We start from the raw sequence: 19,628 nt of genomic DNA, 5'->3' as shown, positions 1-19,628 counted from the left end.
AAGTTATTTGATTGTGATCCCCCCCCCTTCTTGTCCTTGCTGATTGTTGTAAAAGCGGAGGCAGGAGGAGGGGGGAGAGTGAGGCTTTTGATCACTTTAACAATTTTTTTCCTCTGCTTTGAGTTTTTGCCTCGGCAAAGATGAGGTGAGAAAATAACTTTTTTATAGGTTACATAGCTTCATCTCCTGATTTTTTAGCAATTTTCACACACAGGAGCCTCAGATAGATAGGCTGAAATTGGCAAATTGCCTGGAATGTTATCTGTAAAGGTGGCTCAGTTCCCAGGATGGCAGTTGGCCTGGAACCATTATCTTTGAAGATGGCTCAATTCCCAGTTTCAGCAAAGGGAATCAAAATTTAAAACTAGCTGCACTCTGTACATGCTCTTAATCCATATTTTGATTAAAGCAGAGAATTGACACTAAAATTTGACTCCATCAGAAGGATTTACAGCAAGAATGTGAAGAATGCATAGCTATTATTAGCACAACAGTTAAAATCATGAAAGGTTTACAATGTGCTTTGCAAATAACTTTTTCTTTGTAATTTTTGATAAAGTGCAGTAAGGTATAAATGGTGGAGTTGTGTAAATCTGATTTTCAATTTTATTTTTAGAAAAACTTATCACTTCAATGTCCTTTACCTGACTATGTAAGCTGTATTGTTGCCTAAAGAACCTTGGCTTGCTTACTTCTTCCTTTACAAGGATCTTCATGATGATACCTGGAAACTGTCCTGCTATTTTAACTTTCAAAAAAAAAAAAAAAATTCAACAGCACTTTATGACTCTTATTTTGTGTGTTAACTTCTTTTAATCTTCCAGGTTATTATGCCCATATTATGCCCAGAATTGTCCCTAATCTTATGACCTTATTTTTAATTTTGCAACAGCTACTACAAGACTAAAGATATTTCCTACATACGTAGACACTCACCCCTTTCTGGGCCTCTTTCTTAAGGCTATAGCTTTGCTGATTTTTTTTTTTCCAGTTACTCTTTTGTCCATCAAAATGCTAGAGGCCTGGCAAAAGCTTGCCATATTCCAGTTAATCAAGCCAAGCAGATTATTTCATCACCAACTTTGGCAAATGGATGTTACCTACTAGGCAAGCCCTCTTTTCTAAAACATGATATTTGGTTTTTTGCAATTTTGTACAACCTGGAATATAGCCATAATGGAACATGTTCATTGGTCATTTAAGGCCTGTCTCCACAAATAAATAAAAAAGGAAGGAAAGGAGTCTCTAAAAAAAGTTTTAAAAAGTATTATTTACCTTAACTCTGTTGAATGCAGTTTAATGTTTCCATTTACCTTAAATTAATTGAATGTACCTTAAATTAATTGAATGTTTCTATTCAAAATTTAACTACTTGGGGGTGAGTGGTGATGTGTTGTTGTGTTTGCTCCTACAGGACCTTTATGGATTCCAGCTTTATGGATCCCAGCCAAGGATGTGTACACCAGTCCCCAGATCAGGTTCCAATCCCAGGAATTTGACTTTACAGATGGCACAGTGTTCAATCCGGGCTCATTTGTTTCACTTTTCTTTGGCAATAGTGGTTGTCATTCCACCTAAACACTCACTCGAGCAATGAATGAAGTAAAACTTATTGATGCAATTGGCTAACATCACACAGAATGATGTCTTTTGCTTATCTGAAACTTATGATATGGAAAATTTGTTTTCCACATGTTTAGTTCCTGTCTGCACTCCTTCTGCAGTAATTCAAAACTTCAGGATTTGCTGCCTATTATGCAATTGCTTTACACACCCCAATGGGAGCAGTCCCTGTAAATATAACTTGTGCAAAAGTAGTTAATTGTACATCTTCAAGTAAAAAGCCTCACTGTCATCACATTAGCTCACCTACTTTGAACTGCACAGCTTTTGAAGATACTTTCTTTCACTTTGCCCATGTTTGGCTACCACAAGGATGGTTTTTTTTTTTACATGTGGTCAATAAACTTTTAATTATATTCCTTCTAATCTAGTGAAGAGCATTGCTGCCTCAGCTGACTGATTCCTGTTTTGCTTTCTAAACAACAAATTCATCACTTGAATTGTTCTCGAAGTGGGGTCACACTAGATACACTTGTGACTCTGAAGCAACGTTACTTAATAAAGTAGAATACGTAGTGCTAGCTTTGTCTGTAGTGGGTGTGCCAGCAATTGTTGCTTGCGCTCACCTTAATATTAACTCTGTGGCATGTAATTTAGCAAAAACAATTATGTAATTTAGTAAAAACAATTAATGTTACTTCTTCAGCTATCTCAATAATCAACCACGAGATGCAAGCATTGAGGAAGGCTATTCTACAAAATCTATATTGTTTTAATTTGTTTGATGGGTCATGAACCATACAGCACCAGCTTAATATTCGGATTTGAGAATTGATAATTTAGGATCTTGGTGGGAAAGCTTTGATTGCCCACAGGCTCAATGGGAAAAATTCTAGGCTATGTAGTTATTATTTGTGCTTTAATTAGTGGGTGCTGCTTTGTTCAATGTCTCCCTTCTCTTTGCAACATATGTATCACTCAGAGGTGGTATTCAGCAGGTTCTAACCAGTTCTGGAGAACCTGTAGCGGAAATTTTGAATAGTCCGGAGAACTGGCAAATACCACCTCTGACTGGCCCCGCCCCCATCCATTCTCTGCTTCCTGAGTCCCAGCTGACCGGCTGGATCTTCTTTTATTGCCCTACACAGAAGAACGGAGCTGGAAAGCAGGTTAGTGTGGGGGGAGGGAATGGGATTTTGCAGTATCCTTCCCCTGCCATGCTCACCAAGCCATGCCCACAGAACTGGTAGTAAAAAAATTTGAATCCCACTACTGCTATCACAGCTTTTCACCCTAAACCTTCTCCTACATTGCCTAAGGGTGAAGTGTATGCAACAACTGCAAGTGTGCTCTTCTAATGATTATTATGAATCCTCTCCTAACTCCTTTTATGATTCTTCTTTAACTAATAAAATAAAAAAGAGTGAAATGTGGTAGCCACTGAGATCCTCTGGATGGTGCTAGATGCTAGCAGCAGACTGCACATTTGGCTAAGGGGGCCTCTTTTGTTACTGCATGATCTCATCCTCTATCTGTTAGGCTGGAAAGTCCCAGACTTTCCAGACGTATAGGTGATCTCATTTACTAACATCACCAGTAGTCTTAAGGATTGGTTGGGAGGTTGTACCAGTGTAGTTGAGAGGTTTCACCCATGTGGGATCTATTCTTCAATCCAGATGCTGTATCTATGTTGCCTTTGTCTTCTTGTAAACACCCTATAAATGTAATAAACACTGCCCATGCAGTCAGACATCTTGGCACCCTGCACAATGACTGATCATTGAAATCCCACAAACACTGTACCATTTTTTTTCTAGGATAAATTCAGGGTTGCTTTTCTATGAGCCTACGGTCACAGTATTTTCATCAACTGATCAATACATTGCTCTGTGAACAATTCTGTTTTAAAAGATGAGTTTGGATTGCCATTTGTCAGAAATGGTGTAGGGTCTCCCACTTGGGCAGGGGGTTGGAATAGATGACCTATAAAGTCCCTTCCAACTCTGATGATCTCTTATCTGTTAAAAAAGCCTTAATTAATGTTTCTTAGAAATAAAGGTAGTCCTATTTTTTAAAAAATAAAAAAGATTAAGCATGCAAAGTTTTATAAAACCATTAAAATCTTATTTTTGATGGAGTTGCAGAATGTCTGGTGGGATAATTAAATCTCTCAACTGTGACTTGCTTCAAGAACATCTAGAGAACAGTTGGTGGAACTTATTCTACAGAACAGGAAGCTGTTGATGAGTTGTGGTATATCAACACCTGCCAGTTCTATCTCAGGAGGGTGGCTTTTGATGCATTTGGAGATTTTCCCTTCCAAATTAACTTGAAAAAATATATCTCATTGGCTTTTTGCCTAAACCTTTAATTGGCTTGGTAGAAGGGTAAATGCAGTGGGGGCTACTTTGAAACATAGAGTCATTTTCTTTCATGTCATTGAAAAAGTTTTCCAAGACAGAATTTTATTCCAATATTTTGGCCACTGTGAGACTGACACAGGCTGACTTAGGTATGCCTTAGTATACCATCTCATTCAGGTCTTTATTGGTGGTATTTAATGCCTTCTCTGCCAAAATTTCATTTATCTCACCAAAGCCTTCTTTACTTATTTGCCATGTAATACACATTATGTTTCGACACTGACATATTTCATCCAATCTAGCCAAACATTTTAAAGCAGTTATTGATTGATACTGTCCCAGGTTGTAGAAACATTACTAATAATATTGTATAGAGACTGACTTCCTGTAGTCCATCATGATGGTTTCCTTGCTGGCACTGAAAGTTTCACAACCCTTGCTATAAAGTTCCTGCATGTAGTATGCCTTGGGAGCACAAAAAGAAATTCCATGATAGGGCAGGTGATAGCCAAGAAAGATTTAATATTTTCCTGAGCCTGAGTCTTGGAATTTCAGCCTTACAACAATGCTGGCTACTATGCTTTTCTTATCAGTCATCATCTCAAAATCCTAAAATGCTTTCCCATTTTTTCCATGGTTTCATCACCTGCTATAGATTTTACTTTAGCACTTTTTAGAGTGATCTCATATGTAGTTCAGTAAATGTCCTCTTTCTTTTTTGGGATGTACTGTATTGTTGATTCATTAACATTGAATTAATGACGAACAATACAATAACTCATGACTGAGTGAAGCTTTTCTACAATGTGTACTTTTTGCCATATATCATATCATTCTTGTATTTTTTTAAAAAAAAATTATTTGAGTTTTCACAAAAAAAATACAAATAAAGCATCTTTTTTGAAAGTAGCGTAATCCCGGTTACATTTCTTTGTACAGACACAAATTCAATTTCATGCTCATTTTTATGTTCTATTCCATATCTTATTACTGTTTTACATTTTCAGCATAGCTTCTCCCCTCTTTTAATTTTCTCAATTTTATTTTAATTATCTCATCTCAATTCAAATCATTATATTTATATTTTTTGTCTGTCCTGTTTCAATTATCTATTATCTTTTCTCATTAAACAAAGTCTCTCCTGTAGTTACTGATTGGAGTATGATGCCTTTATATCTTTTAAGTTTATCCATTTAACTCTTATTTAGGCTTCAATATATACCCTAAAGTTATAACATTCAATATAATGCATAACTTCCATTCGGATTCTGCTTGGTACATTCTTAAAATACACACTATATTCTTAAAAAAGGAAAAAAATTATAAATATATGTAATTAAAACAACACATTCCATTCCAATTCAATTCTATCATTAATGTTAATATTCATTAAAACCTTAACTTCTTTAACATTACTTTTCAATTAAATATCATACTTTTATGGGAACAACTATAAGCTTTCCATAATTAATTCCCCCCCTTCACTTATATTTTATAAAACATTAACTAATTAAAATGTTCCCGTCCCTTCCAAATTCAATTTTCTCATTTATTTTATTTCACTTATTTTATTAACAAACATTTCACTAAATTACACTATTTTATCCCTCATTTTAATCATACATTGTTTGATCATACATTGTTTCTCTATATCTTATTCCGGTCCTTTGTAACTTCTTTTCCTTTCCTTCTTCCCTCTCTTCTTCTCTCTCCCCTTTTTACCCCCTTGTCTCTCTAACTCTATTTCTCTCTTCTGTATTCCCCACTTCTGTTGCTTTCCAGTATTATACTTATATTTCGAATTATTTTTCTTTTCTTTGGTTGTTTGTTTAAGTCTTAAATTCTCCATTCTCTTCCCCCCCTTTCCTTTTTCTTCCCTACATAGAATTACTTGTTCATTAAAGATGGCTTCTTCTTTGTCCCAGTCTTCTTGTTTTGCAGACGTTTCTTGTTGTTTCTCATAGTTCCAAATCTCCATTTCTAAGAATTGAAAAACGAAGCCAAAAGAACCCCTCCCTTCTTGTGCATCTTCTTTATACTTTTTAAGTTCCATTTTCAATTCATCCAGAAGTAGTGCCATTGTATAAATTTTTAAACAACCACCCGATTAATTTTAGTCATTCAAATGCAATAACCAAGAATCCAAAGATCACCAAGTAATCCAAATACACACAAGCTGTTTCTTTTTGTTCTTTTTTTCACTTCCTCTTCCTGGGGTTCTACTTTTTAGTTACAAAGTTTCAGTTAAAATGTATCTTTTAGAAGTCTTGTTGAAGTTTCACTGTAGATTCTTTTTAATTCCAGGCAGTCTCCTCCCTCTTTCCAAATCCTGCCCTTTTATTCTTTTTCTCTCCCTTCCTGCTTATGAAAAAAAAATTTTAGTGTCCAGAAATCTTTATTATCCCTTTGACATTTTGTTTTATTTTCAGCTTAATTGCCTGTTGATGCCAAAGCGGATTTTTCCAATTTCTTATTTAAGTCTCTTAGTTGTCAGTATAGGGAAAGGGAGAGAAGAAGAAAAAACCCAAACCTTTCCCTTTTCACTTTCCTTCGCTGCTTTCGACTCTTCTTTGGGAGCGATGTTATTTTTTTGTAAATTTAAATTCCAGGGTACCTTAGTTGTTGCTTTTGCAATTTAACCCGGTCAGCCAAAACTTTCACTTCTTATCTTCCTCCTGCACATTCTTTTCCAGTTGAGTTCTTCTTTGAGGTGGCCATTTCTGACCACCGCTGCAACCGCCTTTGGGAAAGGGAGTAATGGCCAGCTGAGGAGGAGAGATGCGGCTCTCCTCAATCCTACTGGCAGTCTCCCCCCTCTTCACCACCTCTAGGGGGTGGCTTAGCCCCAAAACCAGCTGGCTCGGGGCGCTCCAGCAGCGAGCTCAGACCGATACCACGCACGATCGCAGATTTCTGTCTGTCGCCGAAGGAACTCAAACCAGAAGGCATCATTCTTGCCTTTAGGAACACTAGTCTTCAAGGCTTTTTTAATCAGTGAAATCATTAGAAGGCAGAATGTCTCCTTGTTTGACTTCAGCTGGGAGTGTGTGTACATGTGCATGTCTGCAAATGATACAAAAACATTGAAAATATTGATTTTGGGGTTACAAATGCTATGGGGCAGGCAAACTCATAATTGTAGAAAATGCAACGAATATAGACTGTACACTCAAAAAGTGCATCTTGATGAATCATAAGCTCAAAATACATCTTCAAAATTTAGACTGAAAATTGATACTAATAGACATTTAAGGGCACAAATGCACTGATTTTTTTAAATAGAAAAGCTGATGAAGCCATTGCAAATGAATTCTAATAGCCATTGTATATGAAATGCAAGCCCTATTTGAAGTGATACCAAGATTTATATTATTTCAAGAGATAACCTCTGTGATCTCTTCTATGATTTATTGCCAGCTTTATTTTAGATTAGCCTTGTTGAATTACTGTAGATACTCTGATCACCTCAAGAGAGTCCTGACAAGGACTATTGATATTTGTTGTTTCCCTATAACTCACACCTAAAAAAGCCAGTTATAAAATCCTCTTGAAGAATTTTTCCAATTCTGGAATGATCCTATTAGAAAGTGGGATAAGACTTTGCCTACTTAGTTTGCCATGATGCCACTGAATGTTTGTTGCTATTCACCTTGGGCAACTGTTTTCTAATCGTAGACAGAACCTTTAAAATATGTACATTGTGAGTAGCAACAGAACAAAAAACAAATATTTTCTATTTTAGCTATTTAGCAAGAGATATTTTTTTTTTTACCTTTCCAGGCTAGCTAATACATATAAAAATCAGCAAAGAGATAATAGGCTTTTATTTTATACAATTTAAATGAAAATATATCAGTTGAAACATGTGAAAAACAAAGCTAGGGCTTCTATAAGCTGCCTGGGGAAATAGTAAAGCCTTCTTAGTTATAGTTTTCTTTTCAGGTCAAAAGTGAATGAGTGTTTACCAGGGTTTGTTTAGTGGAGACTGGTTAAATGAAAAGATTTGAATTAGGTGACCTCTGAGACCCTTTTCAGTTCTCAAATGGAGGGATTATTGATATGTTTGTTTCACAAAACATTCTCATTTGAACAGAAATTTTTTGGGGAAAAAAGCCTCTTGGATCCTGTAACATCTCATAGGATAAAGCTGGGTTTTGTGGCTTTATTGTAACCCTTCCTTAATCTAAAGATAAACAAGTGAGCTTTTCACACCTTTACATTCCTTCTTATATATTACATCTGTGTCTGGCATATTACATTACAATGCCCTCCCTAGCATAACTGTAACATATTCTTGTATACTGCACATTGTTGTTGTTTTTATGCTCAACACTGAATATTTATGTTTAAAACTCTTTGATTACTCAATTATGTTTTTTAAAATTCACTAAATTACTTTCCTTTATTTTGACCGGAGAGTTCTAACTTCTTAAAAATTACAAAAAATAGCCCTCCTCAAAAGCCTATCTTACTCTACAACTTCACTTTTAGCTATACTATCTTTAGTAAAGCTATCTACCAGCTTTACTAAAAGCTAGTAAAGATGGAATTGTTCTAATCTATTGTATAAAGTTATTAGTGAATGAGGGAAAACAGTGCAATTGACTGTGGCATTATGCTTTATGTATTTATGCTATTCATTGTTGTGGTAGCTGGTTGTTAACCTCTATGAATTTATTGCATAAATTAAGACAACTAAAATAAATGAACTGGTTTTGTTGTTTTCCATTTTCTTTTTTGTATTTCACTCCAACTCACCTCAGAGGGTTGTTGTTGGGGAGAAAATAGGAGGAGGTAGGAGTAGTAAGTATGTATATTGACCTAAATTATTTATAAAAGAAAAAAGGTGGGACCGAATAATAAATAAAATAAAATAACAAAGTAATGAATAATTATGGTAATAGACCTATTCATATTTTCAAAATGATTCACAAGAAGTGCTTACTTCAGACATTATGCCAGCTGGTCACCTCTTTGCTCCTTATCAAAACAGCCAAGCCATTTTTTCAGGCTTCAATGGAAACCTGAAGAAATACACAGCAGCTTTAAGAGTTGTGCTTAAGATATAGTCCAAATGATTAAATCCATTAATGGAACATCTCTTTTTTTTCTTGGCACATGCTTGCTGAAGTCAAAAATACTTCTTCCAAATCTTATTTGAAACATATACGGCTATAATGTACAAAACATTAGATGAAATGGACATGCATGCATACATGGATCTATGAACACAATGGTTTCAGCCTGATTCAAGTGGTTAACAGTTAATTTCTCCTGTGTAATTGGAATGATAAGTGAAGGTGGTAGCACTCTCTGACTCTAGTGGTTCAGGCATGGTTCTCATTCTGTGCACTGGTACATAAGTTCAAGGAAAGGGACTGGGGCCAGAACTGTAACAAATCTTAGGAACTTTATATAAAAGCTCCAGGACTATATAAAAGAAACCTGAACACAAAATCTATTTCCATAAATGCATGGAATTTTGTAAAGAGTTTTGTTATAACTTTGTGGTTAGTTAGCAGGGAACTGAGCTGGACACAATTTGAAGATAAATAGGTAGGAAACATCTGTGACCCTGGAACAAGTGTCCCTGACAATAGGTTATGTGGGAAACAGGTTATGCTGGAACCAACAGGGAAAGATTAAGAAAGTAATCTTAAAGAAAGTAAAAAAAAAAAAAGTAAATAAGGAAGATACTTAGGGATGATTCACATCCTGGTCATTGTCTTTTCTCACTTTTACCATTGGAAGGAAGATACAGAAGTGTAGTCAGATGGACAAACAGGTTTAAAAACAGCTTTTATACATGGGCTGTCAGACTCATAAATACAACTACAATCACTCCATGCATAGATGGAAACATATGACTGGTTTCTCCCTAATTACTTGTGTAAGGACCATTTTCTATATTATTTATGTTGTGTTGTATTTTTGTTATGGATAGCACCAGCAGGAGCTAAATCAATTTCATATATATGTACGATGACAATAAAGGTTGTTGTTGTTGTTGTTGTTGTTGTTGTTGTTGTTATTAACCAATCTGAACTGATTTCTGTCATTGTGATCCCTACAGCAGAGCTGCTCCCATGCAACATTTCTGAATTAACCAAATGCTTCCTAATGTTTGTTAATGATGCATTAATATTTAGTTTAGTTTAGTTTATTGTTGTTGCACCTTGTACAACAAAATTTAATACTCTCTTCAGTGTACATTATTACTTTGGAAATAAACACAAACACACTCTATACATTGACTTGAAAACCCCTGATGCTGCATTAATATTGCACTATACAGCAGAATTCAGTAGAGTTACTGCCCTAGGATAGAAGCTGTTTTTCAGCCTATTTGTCCTTGTTTTTATTATCCTTTACCATCTGCCAGATAGTAAAGGTTCAAAAAAAAAAAAAGGGTGCCCAGGATGAGATGTATCCTTGAGAATGTTTTGAACTTTAAGGCAACGAGAGCTACAAACTCTTCCAAAGAGGGGAGAGGGCAACCAATGATCTTCTGGGCAATGGCGTTAACCTTCTGGAGTGCTGTCCTATCTGCAACTGTGCAATTGACAAACCATACACAGGAGCAGTAAGTTAGGTGCACAGAGGCATATTCTCTATGGTGTAGCATTAAAAAGTCACCAGCAGTTTTTCATTCAGTAGTTGTCTTCTGAGAAGTTTCAGGGAGTATAATCTCTGCTGGGTCCTTTTGACCATTGCTACAATGTGAGCACCCCAGGTCAGGTCCTCTTTTATGGTAACACTCAGAAACTTAAAACTGGCCACTTGCTCCACTCAGTCTGCATTGATAAGCAAGGTCTGGATGTCTGGTCTGTTCCTTCTATAGTCCACTATAAGCTCCTTGGTCTTATTGGTGTTAAGGACCAAGTTATTGTCTCCATACCACTAAAGCAACTGGTCCACCTCATCTTGGTAGGTAGACTCATCCCCCCACCATAGATGAGTCCCAACACTGTTGTATCATCTGCAAATTTAGTAATAATTTTGTAATGTATACATTATTTAGTTTAAACATATCTGATTTATTTAGTAGATGATAGATAGATAGATAGGCAGGCAGGCAGGCAGGCAGGCAGGCACTGTATATGAGTGTGTGTAAGACTTTTGAGCCATGAAGAGACCTATGGATTTGGGTTGTGTGTACATCTATCTTTTTGGGTCTTTAACTATATGCAGACATAAGGAAGACCAATTCCACTTCTATTGAAAATTTAAATTGTTATAACTTTTAAGTTGCCTGCCTTTCCCCTTGGCAAAGAGGGAGACTGAAAATAATGCTACAACATCTAGATTTTAAAGGCTTTTTATTCAATGATAAAATTTTCTATTTATTTTCCTGTACATGTCTTATATAACATTGTCAATGCAGATTAGAATTTTTTAAAAATAACTTTTTGGTTAATGTATTTCTTTACATACATATTACAATAGAATATAAACAAATAGCAAAATGTGAGAATTATGTGTGCAAATGTCCTGGTTCTTGAAGTAAAGTGTTGTCAGAAAGGACACATAAGAGAAAGGCTATTATTTATTTTATAAATAATTAGAATGATCAGTCTTTTTGATCAGTCTCTTCTACTTTCTTTCTTTTAAATAGCTGTATTATCAGAGGCAGGATGATAGATTTCATAATTGCAATATTATAATGCACTATTTTTATATAAATTTATTTGGCCATTTCCTATAAATTATTTGGAAGAAAAAGGAGGAATATCTAGTGTCCCTTCGATGATAGAAAAAAGGAGTAGAAGAGGAAAGAGGAAAAAGACATGTTATTTGATATTTAGGTATTTCTCTTTTAAAATAGAAACACCACGTTTCTACTTCTTTGATGTTTGTTTCAACCCAATTAAATATAACTTCAATTATGTTGTTGACTAGAGTGCATGACTGTATGAATTGGAATGAATTAAGTACATTCTACTTCCTTTCATATTTTTGCCACTTTATTTTCTAAGGAATTTTTGAACAGAGCAAGGACAATATATTTAGGCAAAAAATCCTAGAGCTTTCATCTGTTAAATGCATTGCAATTTGCATAAGTTCTTTTAGCACTGAAAATATGTTGATGGTCTCATTACATTGCCTTTAGTTTATGCTGTATTTTGGATTACCTTTTCTTTTGAATATTACCACAAGGTGGGGCCACGGGGGAAATAAAAGCAATTTAGTATTAGACTGTAGAATACAAGTTAAGTTTGAAGAAAAAAATGAAATCCCAAAGCATTAAAATATCTATTTTCAGTGTGATAAGATAAAAATATTCAGACACCTCAAAATGTTTTTAGCTCATAGAATGAGCACTTGTTATCTGAAAACACTTGTGGCTGAGAAGCTAAATGATACTGAAGCAACCTATTCAATTTTAATCCTGTTTACGCCCACAGTGTCACCTTCAATTTTAGGGAGTTTCTGTTGATGTTCCATGACCATTTGGAAGATTCATTAGCGAGGTTTCAAAGAAACATTTACCTTGGTCTGTAAGAGTGGGAAAAATATAAGAGTCTTATGACTTTCATTTGTGAAAACCCAAGCCTGATATCTTTATTTAACTTTAAGATATAATAAGGCCCCACTGTTGTATATTAGAATTAAGGAACCAACTCTTTTTCCCTTCCTCTGTCAAAAAATAAGATATTGTTTTACTATTCTAAAATAAAATAATCTTATGTTAAGTATCTACTAACATTTCCACTTGTCCTGATACTGTCTGAGCAACTTTGCATATAAAATACAATTAGAAGGAGGCAGAGAAAGTTTAAAAGACATTGTTAAATATCAGTGATTAATTAAATCATCTTAGGTCAATCTTTTTTTTAAAAAAATCTGTGCCTTATCCTTCTATACAGGATAGTTCATTACTATATACTTTACTTCTGCAGTGGATAGCTTTTGCTTTCCAAATGATTATGAATCACACACCTCTCCACAGATAAAGCTATAAATGTTTACCCTGACTTATTATTTTTATCTATAACTCAAAGAAACAAACATATTTAATACTCCCCCTATCTTCCCCACAACAACATGACTATGAAGTGAGTTGGGCTGGAGAACATAAACTGCCCAAAATTACCCAGTTGACTTTTATGGCTAAGATGGAATTAGAACTCCCAGTTTCCTGGTTTCTAGCCTGGTGTGTTAACCACCAGACCAAACTGGGGGTTGCTTTTTAGCTATATCTACAACTGAAAGTATATTTATTTATTATGCAAATTCATATAGAATTCTTTAATTTGATTTGCTGCTTCTTAATCAAAGAATTCAGGTAAAATTATAAGAAAGAAAAAAAGCTAATTATAAATAAATATCGTTAAAAACTCACACATGCAGAGATATGTATGTATGTATGTATGTGTGTATGTATATATTTATTTTTGTGGCCAGTCTCCCAAATATTGATATTCAATTTTAGCAGTTCTTGAATGTTCTACATCCAAACTATGAGGGTTTTAAAAGACCAAAACTGCTGTATTCAGCTTTTTATTTTTAAATCAAAATAAATGAATGGACTATATTTAAAAAAATTGTTTACATGTTAATAGCCAATTCAAGTAGCAAGTATGCAAACAAATATATTTATAAGGAATGGCAGTGGCTGTTAGCTACAGTCTTTCAAGTGACTTGACTAAGTGCTTATTTGTCAACAGATCATCAATATACTTTATTTTAATGGATTTTCCATTTTGCACAAATTGGTTGCTTCATTGATCTTTAATGTCAATGGTGTGCCAGGATGCAGCTTCATCATCATAGTCATCCTGTGACATTTTATTTTTGCTGCACAAGGCATCAGAAAATACAGAGAATCTCAGCTGTCAATATACTAAATATTATATTCAGTGAAAACAAGGTATTTTAGAACATTTCCATTTGTTTACTTGTTTCTTCATGCTTTGAAATCAATGGTGATATCTGAACATGAGGTACCTTTTCTCTCTCTCATTGTTTAACAAAAAAAAGAGCAAGCAGTACTAAGTAGATAGATCTATTGTATTAGATAAACCCAAATGCAATGAGCCATTTAAGCATAATATGCTTAGAGGATTTCAGATTACCCTGTTGATAAGCCATTTACAAAGGAAGAAAAATAAGACAAAAAATATTGTGTGACATAGCAAACCTGGTTAAAACAGATTTGCCTGGTATATAAATAATACTTTGAGCTTCTAACTTTTCTTTTTTTCTGTTATCTCTTGTTATTCAGTATTTTATTTACCTGTAAAGTTCAACCTATAGATAGATATATAGATATATAGACATAGATTATAGATATAGATTATAGATCATATAGATAATATATGTTCAGTTACACCTTTTTACTTTTTTTAATGAACTTTTTGAGCCAGGACACAGGAGGTGATTCCTGGCATAGGAGCTAAAAACCACCCAGATCAAGTTATTTAGTGACTTTTGCACTTTTCCACCATGAGCCATAAACTTCTCATTGCTCTCTCCCCCACCAAATGTTAAATAGAAACCTCTATCTAATACAATACCCTGTTTTTTACTCAGTCCTCTTTTATCTGACTATTGTTGTGGTACTGACTCTTCCTCCTGTCACCCTATAATGCTATAATCTCTTCCCCCTACAAATACAATACCCGCTTACACTATCCCAAGGCTACGAGAAGAACCATCAATATTTTTGTAGCATGGGAAAACTTCACTATAGAGTATGTGCTGGGAAACTGAAACATTTATGTGGCAGCCATATTGGACCTGTTTCTGAGATGGTACCAGCTATATTATATCAATTTAATATAGATTAAATCAATTTGGGAGCAAACTCATTTTCTTGGTATTATGGAAATGATCCCTGTTCCTAAACATTTGAAATCACTCTAACAGTTTTCCTGAAAGTAGCAAAATGAAACATTCAAGGGAAGTTTCAAATTAAAAGAGCCATGATATAGCCTAAATTTAAGAAATACTCTTAAGTTTGGTAACAGGTGAAAGTGAGACTGATATTGCCAAGTTGTGATAATTATTCTGAGTCAAGTTTGAATTATCTTGGGATTCCCACCAACAACTCACGTAATATTTTCAGTCAGTTTGTACAAAAGTTAACCTTAAAAGTTGCAAAGGCTCTGTTAACCAAGTTATACTAAAATCTTAAGGAAGAGGGGAAAAATTAAGGCTTCATTCTGTGAATTGTGGGATGCTCATCCACTTACATGATATAGTGAAACACAATTTATTTAGCAAATTGAAGGTGGTGTACAAATTGCTCCCATTACTCTGGAAGCATGCCTAAGTACAACATTATCTTCTAAAAAAATCATAGCTCTTCTGAGATTTAGAGCCAGACTTGCCTTAAGTTAAAAATGACATTTATGTGGAGGAAAACACGCTTGCTTGCTTGCTTTATTTGTTTGTTTGTTTGTTAATTCATAAGAATCAGGTTTGTCACATTTAAAGAAAAAAAAAAGGAAAGGGGAAATTACAGTCAAGGGCTATTGTGTCTTGATTATGAGTGAGTAGGCTAGGAGTTCCCTTTGTACAGGTAGGGGAAAGGGTTTTTTGAGGCTTTTGTTAGAGAAACGACTTTGTTATTGATCATGCCTCGATATGCACTCTAACCTCCCACCATCTATTATCTCCCATCTAATTGTTACAGGATTTGTTCCCACTTCTAAACAGTACACCTAATTTGATTCAAACATTGTACAACTTTGAAAGAATAAACTAAGAGGTCCAAAATGCTGATCACTGAGATCAGTTTTCTTCTTTAGTCAAACTGATAGACTTCGACACAGAAGAAGAAGGAATCAAGTAAACCTATGGGGTGAAAAAAAAAGAGTGAGGACACAATCTTTTATGTATTTTGTATTATGTATTTTGATTGTAATAAGGGATAAAATGTCATTAAAAGAACCCAATAGGCAAACAGTTTAAAATTTATTCACCCTTGGAAACTTTTGTTTGTTTGTTACAAGACAAAAATGAATAAAAGACTGCATCAGGTAAATTGGATAGGGTAATCCTTTCCTTCTGACCTGAACAGAATTGCCAAAACTGGGAGGTCCTTTCAAAGGATTTCCCAGACTTTTTTAAAAAAGTAACCCCCTCCCCTTTTTTTTTTTAAAGGACCTCCCAATTTTAGCAATGCTATTCAGGCCAGAAGGAAAGGATTACCCGACCCTGTTCACCCAATTCAATCTTTTATTCAGTTTTGTCTGCCTTAGGACTCTCTTTTGTTAGTTTACTACTTACTCTATCATCCATTTGCCCAAGGAATGACTATCTATCTAAAATAGCAATACTCCTATAAAAGGAAAAGGAAAGCTCACTCTTTAGCATACAGTAATACTTATCTTTTGAACTGGTCTGAGTATCTAGGCACAAAGAGAAACATCATTCAGAAAGCAAAGCAACAGATCCAGCCAAATAGTTTTGACAAAGCAGTTACCGACAGAATGCCAATCTTTTTTCTTTTTTTTAGTCACCAAATAGCTTTATTTAATTTTTTAAAAGGGTGGGAGGGGTAAGAAGGGGCGGGGGGGAGTTTGGTGCCTTCCCCAGCTTCATGTATCCAGGCTCATCAGCAAGACCCTTGATCCAGTGGTCGAGGGGCATGGCTCCAGAGCACAGGTCCATGCCAATGATGAAAGAGGGGTGGCCGGAGGTGCCTGCCTGGTTGGGGTAGTAGTAGCAAGGGCAGGAGTAGATGCCTTTGCCACTCTTCTTCTTGTTCTCCACAGATTTGAAGTGGATGGTGGGTATGGGGCAGACCAGTTGCATGGGCTTGGCCTCCACCAGGCATGAGTTCTTGTCCCAGCCAGCCCCCTCCAGGAAGAGACCTCAGATCCACACCCCCTCCTTGGGGGGGTACACCAGAAGAACCAGAAGAACACTGGCGGGTGGGCCATCTTCGCCCAGTGGGCAAACTGCTTCATCCACAGGCCAGGTCCCAGGTCCAGGCAGCCAGGGGCTTCTGGGAAGGGTAGGCCCTTTCCCACATGGGGGCATGCAGGCATCGAAGATGCAATTGAAAATTTTCTCTAGGTCCATCAACATGTCCACCAGCCCTTGAATGTCCTTCTCCAGTTCCACCAGAGATGAGCTGAAGATCTGCAACAAGGAGTTGTAATGCTAGATCTTTTGCAACAGGACCACGCTGAGATGGGAGGGATTGGTGGAGAGCACCTTGCAGGTCCCTCATAGTTGATCTCCTCTGGAATCTTGCTACATATGTCGGAGGAGAGCTCCAGCACCTTGTCTTCGTGATTCTGCCCGGCCGGCCCAGTGGGGGTGGTTTGTGGTTGGAGGGAGAGCAGAGTTTTGAAGAGCATCTGGGCCTCATTGATCTGCGAGGCCACATTGGCATTGGAGTGCTGGCCGAAGGCCTCCAGGGAGTCCATGCCCAGCAGAAGGCTGATGTACTCCCTTGTAGGAAGACAGGTTGCCATCCTTGGGGATGTAGTAAGTGTCTAGCACCGTTAGCTTGTAGAAGGGGGCGGCTACAGTTTGATTGCAGAAGTAGTCATTGATGTAGGTGGTGAGGAGACACCAGTCCCAGCTCTACACCACCTTTGACTTTATTTAATTAACTGGGTATTCCTGTTACAGCTAACTAAATCTTGCAGAGTGAGCCAAAATAATATTATACTTGATTTACTTTGGTTCTATTAAATTTAGGCATTAGACATCATTTAGGAAATAGAAAACATTTAGGAAGTCAAAAAAAAAAATGGGTAAAACATGGTTCCGGTTTGCAAGGCTTCGGCGGCGGCAGGAATCCGTGATCGTGCGCGGTTCCTGCTGCGCTCGCTGATGGAGTGCCCCCGATCCAGTTGAATTTGGAGCCTATAGTTACCCTGTAGAGGTAACTGAAGATAGGGGAAATCCGGGCAGGGGTCCGGGGAAATCGCAACCCCCCTCCTCAGCCGGCTTAACTCCCTTTTCCAAAGGCGGTGGAGCAGCGGTCAGCAATGGCCACCACAAAGAAGCTTTCAGCCGGACAAGAATGTGCAGGAGGAAGTTGAGAAAGTGAAAGTTTTTGGCTGAACCGGGACAACAAGTAACATCTAAATACCCTGGAAATTCAACTTTTTAAAAGATACATTGTTCCCTAAGAAGATCGTAAAAAGCGGCGGATGAAAGTGAAAAGGGAAAGTTTGTTTTTCCTCACTCTCCTTCCCTACGGAGATAGCAGATGGAAATTGGAAAAACCCGCTTTGGCAACAGAAGGTAATTAAATTTGAAAATTAAAGCCAAGGGGACATTAAAGATTTCTGAACATTGGAATTAAAAATTATTTTTTTTTTGCTATAAGTGGGAAGGGGAGGTAAAGAATTTATATTAAGATTTTGCTGGAGGAGACTGCTTGGATCTTATAAGATCAGAGATAAACTGCAGTAAGACTTCTAAAAAATATATTTTGGAACTTTGTATTTGAATTCTACCCCAGGAAGAGAAAGTATAAAAAGAAGAAAGTGCTAAATGAAACAGTTTGTGTTGATTTGGATTGCTTGATGACTTTGGGACTTTTGCAAACTATTTTTTGAAAGACTAAAAACATTTGGGTTGTTTAAAAAAAAATCTTACAATGGCATTATCTGTTGAAGAATTGAAAATGGAATTCAAAAAGCTAAAAGAAGAGGAACAAGGCGGCAAGGGCTCTTCTGGATCTGTTTTTCACTTCTTAGAAATGGTGATTTCTACCTACCAGGAATTACAACAACAAGAAGGCTGGGATGATGAAGAAGAAGCCATCTTTAATGAACAAACAATTTTAGTTGAGGAAGAAAAGGGAAAGAGGGGAAAGAGAAATGAGAATTCAAGATTTAAAAAAACAACCAAGAAAGGGAAAAATAAGGTGAAAAATCGATACAATGTCAGAAAGCAACAGAAAAGAGGAATACAACAGAGAGGGGAGATTAAGAGGGCGGAGATTAAGAGATGGGGGGTAAAAAGGCTAGATTCGACAAGAAAGGAAGAGAAAAAGGGAAGAGAAGTTATAAAGGCTTGAAACAAGATGTTAAAAAAACAGGGGGGTTTTTAGAGACAAAGGGTAAAATACAATTAAAAAAGAGATTCTGTAAAAGTACATAAGATTGTATTGTAGTATTTGTATTTGAAATAGTTAGAAAATTGGAATATTATATGAGTTAATAAAATATTAAAAGGAATGTGTAAAATATCTAAGATTTAATGATAGAGTTTAATTTGCTATGGAACATTGTTTTAACTATATTATAAACTTATTATCTTCTTATTTTAAAATGTAGTGCATAGAATGTACTAAGCAGAATCAGAATGGAAATTATATATTATTTTAAGTGTTAAATTTAGGGGAAAGATACAAAGGCGTCACACTTCAACCAGTGATTACAGGAGAAATTTTGTATTAAAGAGAAAAGATAAATAGATAATTGAAAAAGAACGGACAAAAGATACAAGTATAATGATTTAATTTGAGATGAAATAAATAAAATAGAATTAAGAGAGTGAAAAGAGGGGAGAAGACATATAGAAAATATAGAATGTTAAATAAGATATGAAATGGTATATAAGGTGAGCATGAATTTGATTTATGTCTGTACAAAAAGATGTAACCCAGGGCTAAGCCGCTTTCCAAAAAGAAGTTTTATGTTTTTATGTTTTGTGTTTTGTTTGTCTATGTTTGTTTATTGAAAATTAATAAAATTTTGGAAGAATGTTGGAAGAGAACATATGAAA

The sequence above is a fragment of the Notechis scutatus genome, chromosome 2 (genome assembly GCF_049901735.1).
Source record: "Notechis scutatus isolate UNSWTSFEM ecotype Mainland chromosome 2, rNotScu1.2, whole genome shotgun sequence".
NCBI lineage: Eukaryota > Metazoa > Chordata > Lepidosauria > Squamata > Elapidae > Notechis > Notechis scutatus.
The sequence above is the reverse complement of the archived record's forward strand: the minus strand, read 5'-3'. Positions refer to the sequence as shown.